General features: G+C 42.8%; 2 non-coding genes across 2 annotated transcripts; one reads left to right on the forward strand and one right to left on the reverse strand.

Moving 5' to 3' along the window:
* Nucleotides 1-3,732: 3,732 nt before the first annotated feature.
* Nucleotides 3,733-3,807, reverse strand: Trnat-ugu. The gene has a single exon. It is a non-coding gene; the product is annotated as a tRNA-Thr (tRNA).
* Nucleotides 3,808-4,333: 526 nt separating this feature from the next.
* On the forward strand, nucleotides 4,334-4,408 carry Trnat-ugu. Its single transcript has one exon. It is a non-coding gene; the product is annotated as a tRNA-Thr (tRNA).
* The last annotated feature ends 4,976 nt before the right edge of the window (nucleotides 4,409-9,384 follow it).

Consider the following 9,384-nt stretch of genomic DNA (forward strand, 5'->3'; position numbering starts at 1 on the left):
TGTTCTAGACAGTTATATTCTACGTTGTAGAATTTTAAAGTACTTAGCTGTCAGTGACAGTTACAAGTCGGTGTCAATTTATTGGATAAAAAGGCTAAGAAAACAATATCCTTATTATTTTACGAAACCATTCGCTATTCACCTCGGTGACGTAAGATCGCTAATAACTTTGAGGTGTCAAAAGATATCTGAAGTGAGTAACTTGCTTGTTTCATCCTCTATGCAGAAATCAATATTCCATGGGCAAATGGAGAAAAACATTCCTGCATGTTACTGCGTATTCGGCGTCCTACTGCTACGAAGAAAACTGTTCTTATACAGGGCAATGGTATGAACAAGTTTCACAATTATAGAGAAAAATAAAAGCTTTAAATCTGTATGTGGCCGGAGTGATCAGCGATAGAAAGAGTGTATCTTTCGATTAGGTGGCAGGAACGTACGTGTTCTGTCACACTAATCCTGTGCAATGATTTCCCGTGGTTGTGTTATGAGGCTGTCGATTAAGTCCTCTTATAATGAGTCGTGGCTCAAAGTGATTTCGTATATTTCTCGAAGAATTTACAGATATTCATTTATAAGTGTGTGCTCGCTTTTACTTTCAGTGTGTAGTATGTAAGATCAAGGATGGTGACTTAATGAATGAAAAGGACAACTACAACGCGCCGAACGAAATACACTTGCTAACCTGGCTCGTGTGATAAGAAATTAGTTTTCAACTACTGGCATTGAGTTTAATTTTAGGACGAAAAGAGACTGTTTAAATTTTTAATGACTCAATTCGAGTACCTTCTAGTTAGTGTATACGAGTCAACCAGAAAGCAGAGGGTCGTGCCTCACGTCACTGGCTGTGTACATGTCAAACACGAGTCCGGCGTCGGAGTCCTCCACACAGGACGTTGCCTTCTGTGAAAGCAGCCACCTCAGCAAGTTTACGACTGCTGAAGCCAGTGCTCGTCAGTGTGCACTAGCCGCCCAACGCAATGTAGGACGGGTGCTAAGGAGACGGAACAACATTTGGCGCGTCTCGGGAGTATGCAGTATGTGACGCGGAACATTGTATTCCTACGTAGGCCAGAATTTTACGCTTACGAAGAATGGTTTTCAAATTTGCTAATATGTTACTACATGATCCAGAGTCTTCTCGGTATCAAGAAGGTATCCCCCGTGCTGGCGATATAGCCACTAAAGCACCCAATGTTGTACACGAATGATTACCTAATGTTAATGCATAGGACTAGCAACACCATTTCTGTACTACTAACTAAACTTTTTTTTGTGGCTGGCGGTCAACAGCTCGAAGAAACCATTCCGACGATTTCGCAGCAATGGCATTAACAAATCTCTCCTCTATTCTATCATCTTTCTACATTCTCCTTAAAACAACAAAATTTTATTTACATTTCGACCTAAATAATTGTTATTTTTAAAACATATTATTCTCTGTCAAATGATGCAGATAAAAACAGAAGAAAAAACTACATAATAGATAAAAACGAAAACTGTAAGGAGTACGACCTGTTGCAGAACATCAGTTTCTGAGTGTAGTGCACTTTATAAACATTTCCCTTGTTTAACATTTTTATTCCAGCAGGTACCTGATAGAGAAAGCTATGCATTTCAAGAAAAAAAATAACATTACTTTATATTTCATGTGCATAACACGCCGCTTATTCACTATATGTATTTTTCATTGTTTAATATGAAATTATTTTCGTTTCATTCACTGTACTGTCTTACTAAACCAAAATTTTATGCAACAGAAAATTGTACTTATTGTAAGTTTGTGGAGTACTAACATATTTAGATAAAGCGATTAATATCATTTTTACAAGACATGTATCTACATACAAAAGAACATTAACTTGTTACACTATATTGAATAACATAATACCCACGAAATTATAAGTTACATGGCGCGAAAATATTGCTGTTGCGTACCTTCGATAGCAGTGTTGCAGAATAAAAGAAAAATATGCACACTTCTATTTCTCAAAATGCTATCATGTACAAAACGAAGCACAATTTTGGGTTCAAATGATTCAAATGGCTCTAAGCACTATGGGACTTAACATCTGAGGTCATCAGTCCCCTAGAACTTATAAATACTTAAACCTAACTAACCTAAGGACATCACACACATCCATGCCCGAGGCAGGATTCAAATCTGCGACCGTAGCGGTCGCGCGCTTCCATACTGTAACGCTTAGAACCGCTCGGCCAACCCCGGCCGGCCACAATTTTGGGGGTTCGAAATCAGAAAACCAATATTACATAAAGCTGTTGATCATATAATACACTCAGCTCCTCATTCTCGAAATTATCATCTGGCAACTTGTTCTCAAGTGTGTCTGATGATGTATTACTATCTCTACAAATTGTTTCATCCCCAGATCCGCCTATAGCATTTGAAATGCCATTCTGCTTAAACGAATTAATAACGATTTAAATCTTGATATTATTGGACAGTATGTACAACCAGAGACAGACGACGTCTCCAGTACTAGATTTCTTCACTCTTCCTGGTATCCAATTATCGACTAAAGTCGTTATCCATTAGCCCTATCCGTCTTCCACGAAGGACGTACGATGTCGATCCTCCAGTTATGACCCAAAATATTCTTTTCGATTCTGTGGCAGTCTTCTAAGAACCCACCCGGATATTCGCGCGTGTTAAAGCGCCGTTTCCGGGAGGGGAAGTGCGACGGTCCCAAATCGAATCTGCCCGGCGGATTAAACGCGAGGGCCGGTGCGTCGGCCAGCCCGGAACTGGTTTTTAGGTGGTTTCCCCCATCCCTCATCCCACTAGGTGACTACCGGGCTGGTACCCAAGTCCGCCTCGGTTACACGACTCGGAAACATTTAAAACACTTTCGCTGACGTTCATATGAGTAACACTTCATGCAAACAGTTGACGTACACACATTCTGTCCCAGGGAATAACGGGCTGGCGATGAGAAGGATATACGCCCACTCCTTAAACTAACCATGCCGAATCCGTTAGTAGCCACGGCGGCTCTGCGCCGATGCGGGACAAAGGCAGAAAAAAAGAAGAAGAACAAAGAAGTCATCTCAACGTTTTTTTGCAGTGTGTGCCGTTAATTGGTTAAGCACCAGTAAAATAGGTCTGTGAAATAGCCCACCTGGTCTGCCACAACGAAATTCTCAACTCTAGAGTTCGCCTTTCCCGTTACTTGTGTAATCTGATCATTCCATTGGAGATCATTTCGAATAGTCACACCCAGATACTTTAAGGATGAACATTAATAATCACTTCTTGATAAATGTCTTCCTGTGGCACTGCTGTGAATCTGAAAAAGAGCACATGAGGCAGCTTGACTGTTTCGCCACAAGAAGCCAGAAGAACTTGTGACATCCTTCTCGTCCGCCGCTCGGACTTCTGGGTGTCGCACGAATTCATACTTGCCGCAGCGGCCAGAACCCGAGCGCCCTTGGCAGTGTGCGTTGCGAGAAACAAATTACGTGAAGTATTGCTTCGCAGATGCAGTAGGAAACGTTTGTCGGTGGACTCGGATAAATTCTCTGTCTGCTTCACTACCAGTCAAGCTTCGACACGCAAGACACTGTTAAACTTCCCACAACTCCACACTCAGCAGTTATAAGCCCTGTAGCTAGCTACCACAACTACTCTCAGTAAATGAAATGATAATTAAATAGACACCCTAGCTGCAAGCAGGCGTAGATACACTTCATTGGGGACATGTTGAAAGTGTGTGCCCCGACCGGGACTCGAACCCGGGATCTCCTGCTTACATGGCAGACGCTCTATCCATCTGAGCCACCGCGGGCACACAGAGGATAATGCGTCTGCAGGGACTTATCCCTTGCACGCTCCCCGTGAGATCCACATTCCCAACATGTCCACAACACTACATTCGTAGTGCGCCTAATAGATGTTTGCCCATCATACTCATTACTCGTGGCAGATTAGTCTACCAAGTCCCGTACGAGTTCTGGCATAGCGTGTGCGTTCGCACAAGAAGGTCAAAGGCCGGGAACCCATATTTTTAACTATATATGACGGTAGTATCTGTTCCCGAAAGAACAGTTACCATGGATGACTATGCAGCTTTGCTAGAAATGAAATATATAGTTAAAAATATGGGTTCCCGGCCTTTGACCTTCTTGTGCGAACGCACACGCTATGCCAGAACTCGTACGGGACTTGGTAGATTAATCTGCCACGAGTAATGAGTATGATGGGCAAACATCTATTAGGCGCACTACGAATGTAGTGTTGTGGATATGTTGGGAATGTGGATCTCACGGGGAGCGTGCAAGGGATAAGTCCCTGCAGACGCATTATCCTCTGTGTGCCCGCGGTGGCTCAGATGGATAGAGCGTCTGCCATGTAAGCAGGAGATCCCGGGTTCGAGTCCCGGTCGGGGCACGCATTTTCAACATGTCCCCAATGAAGTGTATCAACGCCTGCTTGCAGCTAGGGTGTCTATTTAATTATCATTTCATTTCTAGCAAAGCTGCATGGTCATCCACGGTAACTGTTCTTTCGGGAACAGATACTACCGTCATATATAACTCTCAGTAAAGATTCCGACGTCCTGCCAACAGAATGGAACATGGTCACTGCTGACAATTCAGCACATCGTTTGCATCTGGCTACAAGCAATTCCCCGTGGTCATTACCACAACAACAAAACAAGAATACAGTTCAAGGTCAATAGGAAAAGAATCACAAAAAACTCTCAAATTTCCACGGGAAACGAAATGAAATGATCCTATGCATTTTGATGGACAAGAGAACCCACTGATTACAATTTCAGAAAAATCTTAAGATTTATACTTGAGAAAGAGCTTCACTTATTGAGGAAGTCAATAATGCCTTCCAAGGAGTTATTCGGCTTGGCATTGATTGACAGAGTTGTTGGGCGCCCTGCTGAAGGATATCGTGTCAAATCTACATGTACAAATATACTCCGCTAGCCACCAAGCGGTGTGTGGCGGAGGGCACAATTCGCGCCAAGGCCATATCCCCCCCTCCCTCTGTTCCACTCGCGGATCGCGCTAGGGGAAAACGACTGTCTGAACGCCTCAGTACGAGCTCCAATTTCCCTTATCTTTGAATGGTGATCGTTGCGCGATTTGAAAGTTGGTGGTAATAATATATGCTCTACATCCTCGGCGAAGATCGGATTTCGGAATTTAGTGAGCAGCCCCTTCCGTTTAGTGCGTCGTCTATCTGCAAGTGTGTCCCACTTCAAACTTTCTATGAGATTTGTAACGCTCCCGCGATGGTTAAATATACCAGTCACGAATCTTACCGCTCTTCTTTGGACCTTCTCAATCTCTTGAATCAGACCCAACTGGTAAGGGTCCCATACAGACGAACAATACTCTAATACTGGACGAACTAACGTATTGTAAACAGTTTTCTTTATTGAAGGACTGCATCGCTTCAGGATTCTACCAATAAACCGCACTCTAGACTTCGCCTTTCCCGTTACTTGTGAAATCTGATCATTCAATATGAGATCATTTCGAATAGTCATACCCATATACTTGACGGACGTTACCGCTTCCAAAGACTGGGCACTTATTTTGTGCTCACACATTAATGGGGATTTTCGCCTTGTTATACGCAGCAGGTTACACTTACTAATATTGAGAGATAACTGCCAGTCATTACACCACGCATTTATTTTCTGCAAATCCTCATTGATTCGTTCACAACTTTCGTGTGATACTACTTTCCTGTAGACCACAGTATCATCGGCAAACAGTCTAATGCCGCTGTCAATACCATCAACCAGATCGTTTATGTAAATCGTAAAAAGTAGTGGACTTATTACGCTGCCCTGGGGCACACCTGAAGTTACACTTGTTTCTGTTGAAGTCACCCCATTCAGGACGACATGCTGCTCTCTGTCTGTTAGAAAACTTTCTATCCAACAGCATATGTCATCGGATAGACCGTAAGTGTGCACTTTTTGGAGCAAGTGACAGTGCGGAACTGAGTCGAATGCCTCTCGAAAGTCGAGAAATATGGCATCAACCTGGGAGCCGGTATCTAGAACTTGTTGTATATCATGCACAAAGAGGGCCAGCCGTGTCTCGCATGACCGCTGTTTCCTAAAACCGTGCTCGTTTCTGCAGATGAGCTTCTCAGAGTCTAGAAAGGTCATTATGTCCGAACACAAAATATGTTCCATGATTCTACAACAAATCGCTGTCAGTGAAAATGGCCGGTAATTATGTGCATCCGATTTCCTACTCTTTTTATAAATTGCTATGACCTGGGCCTTCTTGCAGTCCCGTGGAACTTTCCGCTGTTCCAATGATCTCTGATAGATGATGGATAAGAATGGTGCTATATTTGTAGCATAGTCAATATATAATCCTACGGGGATACCGTCTGGGCCAGATACCTTCTGGCGTCTAGGATCTTAACTATTTTACAATCCCAGATACACTAAACACTATGTCAGCCATCCTTGCGTTTGTTCGATAATTGAAAGGGGGAATGGTGCTGCAGTCCTCTACCGTGAACGAGTTTTTGAAAGCTAGGTTTAGAATTTCGGCCTTCCGTTTATCATCATCCGTTACAACACCCGTACTGTCAGCAAGAGAAGGTATTGAATCATTTGTTGCGTTCATAGATTTTATGTACGACCAAAAGTTTTTGGAGTTATTTTTAGAATCTGCAGATAAAATATTGCTTTCAAATTCGTTAAAAGAATCTCTCATTGACTTGTTGACAGCTGCTTTCATTTCGCATAATTTCTGTTTGTCAGAGAGGCAGTGATTACGTTTAAAACGACTGTGCAAAATTCTCTGGTTTCTCAGTAACTTCCTAATGTGTTTGTTGTATCAAGGTGGATCCTTTCCCTCCGCTATATTCTAGATAGGTACTTACTTCTCTGGCACGTGGTGGACAATACCTTTAAATTCCGACCAAAGATGCTCAATATCTTTGTGTCCCGCGGTGAATGCTTGGAGCTGACTATGAAGATATTCATTAATGACCATTTTATTTGATTTCCCAAACAAGAAAACGCTACGCTGTTTCTTTGGTGTTTTTTTTTTTTTTTTTTTTTTTTTTTTTTTTTTTTTTTTTTTTTTTTTTCATCTTCCACTGACATAGAAGCCACAACGACGTTATGGTCGCTAATACCTTCTTCTAGATTAACTTCCTCAAAAAGATCAGGTCTGTTTGTCGCCAAGATATCTAATATGTTCCCATCTCGAGTTGGTTTCCTAACTAATTGCTCAAGGTTGTATGTTGAGAAAATCCTGTCCAATTGACCCTTAGATCGTCAAAATCCCGAGTTGGTTGGGGTCCTTACCCACAGTGCTCCAAACGCTCTCACTTGTGGAACGATCTGGCAAACTTGTTAGCCAAGGCAGGGTTTGGCAAGCACGAAGACAAGTATCAGAATCTCTTGCCTTGTGCAGGCGGACATTATCTTGCTCAAGTGTAAGTTCAGGATGGTTTGCCATGAAGGGCAACAAAATGGGCCGTAGAATATCGTCGGCGAACCGCTCTGCTGTAAGGGTGCCTCGGATCACAACCAAAGGGAACCTGCTATGATATGAAATGGCACCCCAGACCATGACTCCTGGTTGTCGCGCTGTATGGCTGGCGGTATTCAGGTTGGTCTCCCACCGCTGTCCGGGGCACCTCCACACACGTCTTCGCTGGTCATCTGGGTTCATTTCGAAGCGGAACTCATCAATGAAGACAATTCTATTCCAGTTCATGAGATTCTAGGCCGAAGAGGTGTCTGGAGACATACCGGACGGCCGACCGGTGTGGCCGAGCGGTTCTAGGCGCTTCAGTCTGGAACCGCGCGACCGCTACGGTCGTAGGTTCGAATCCTGCCTCGGGCCTGGATGTGTGTGATGTCCTTAGGTTAGTTAGGTTTAAGTAGTTCTAAGTTCTAGGGGACTGACGACCTCAGATGTTAAGTCCCATAGCGCCCAGAGCCATTTGAACCATTCTTTTGAACAACCCGTACTCACAGGCGCGATCCTGTTTATGTTGTGACGTAACACCCTTTTTATCTTTCTCACTGAAGTAGCGATATGACGTTCAGCGGCCTCCAACCCCCTCCCAGAACTACTAACTGAGATTAATTGTATGACCAGCTTGACTATAGACTGTTCTCCCCGCGAGACAAGTGAATATTCAGGCCCTGGTGGCTTATCATTCCTTTGAATATCCAGCACCCGTTCATAGGATTGGCAAACGGCAGGGATGTCCACACCAGAAGATAGCCAACAATAAATAAAATTATATGAACATCTCTTCCTTTGACTTATATCTACCGCGCACAAAGATTATGACGCAGTCCAGAACATCACGACAACACAAAATACCTGTAAAAACGTGAAGAACAAATGACTAATTTTTAAAAAGGACACGACTACCTAAATTTAAAGTGAAGCACTTACCCTCGAAAGGCAAAGGTCCCGAGTTCGAGTCTCGGTCCGGCACACAGTTTTAATCTGCCAGGAAGTTTCATATCAGTGCACACTCCGCTGCAGAGTGAAAATCTCATTCTGGAAAAGTGAAGCGTCTTTAGTAATCAACTGTAATTCGTGGCTCCATAACCTCACTCACATTGAAGCATAAGGCTTACCAAAGTCTCAGTAACACACTTAGAAATTTCCAGGCGATCCTGGAAACCACTCGCAGTAACAGAAAACTGCATGTCCCCCAGTCTTCGTTAGCATTACATATCTCATAAATAGTGGTGGATTATTTTCTATGTTGAACGAGGACCAAAATTTGTTCAGCTGTTCGTTTTCTGTTCACTTCTGCAATCTCGGTTCTCTTCATCTTTTATTTGCGGAGATATTTCTAGACTACCTTGGTAAAACGTACCCTAATACACAGCTAAGAAGTACGAAAAGATGCGCACAAAAATGTAGTGAAAAGTCGGAAATGAAAGTAAACATTTCACGACTTCGGTATCAGATACCGACAGCTTTTAGAATCCAAACTTTCGGAAATATATGAGACTTGCGGGTGGGGAAATCTCAATACTTGTGTTTCAGGACGAGACGTAGAGTTACAAGAAACTATACATTTTTGAACTGTTAACGTTAGAAGTTGAAGACCACGAGATCTCTGTCATCGCAGCCTGAAATGTGTTAATGTAAGTTCATAGCAAATTAAAATTCACCACAAGGTACAATGAAAACAACGAATGAGTGAAAATCTCAAACAAGAAGTGTACAATAAGACACTACCAAATCTTCAAAATGGAGGAGGCTGCTCGTTTAAAGCCGTGATGTTAACTAAGCTAGGTACCCTTTCAAAACATTTTGTGAGTTAGCTGAGAAGATGAACAAAAATTTACCACTTGCTTGTTATTTAGTGTGTCTCACTTGATGTAGAGAGTAAGT

This window comes from Schistocerca americana, chromosome 4, assembly GCF_021461395.2.
Source record: "Schistocerca americana isolate TAMUIC-IGC-003095 chromosome 4, iqSchAmer2.1, whole genome shotgun sequence".
NCBI classification, from domain to species: Eukaryota; Metazoa; Arthropoda; class Insecta; order Orthoptera; family Acrididae; genus Schistocerca; species Schistocerca americana.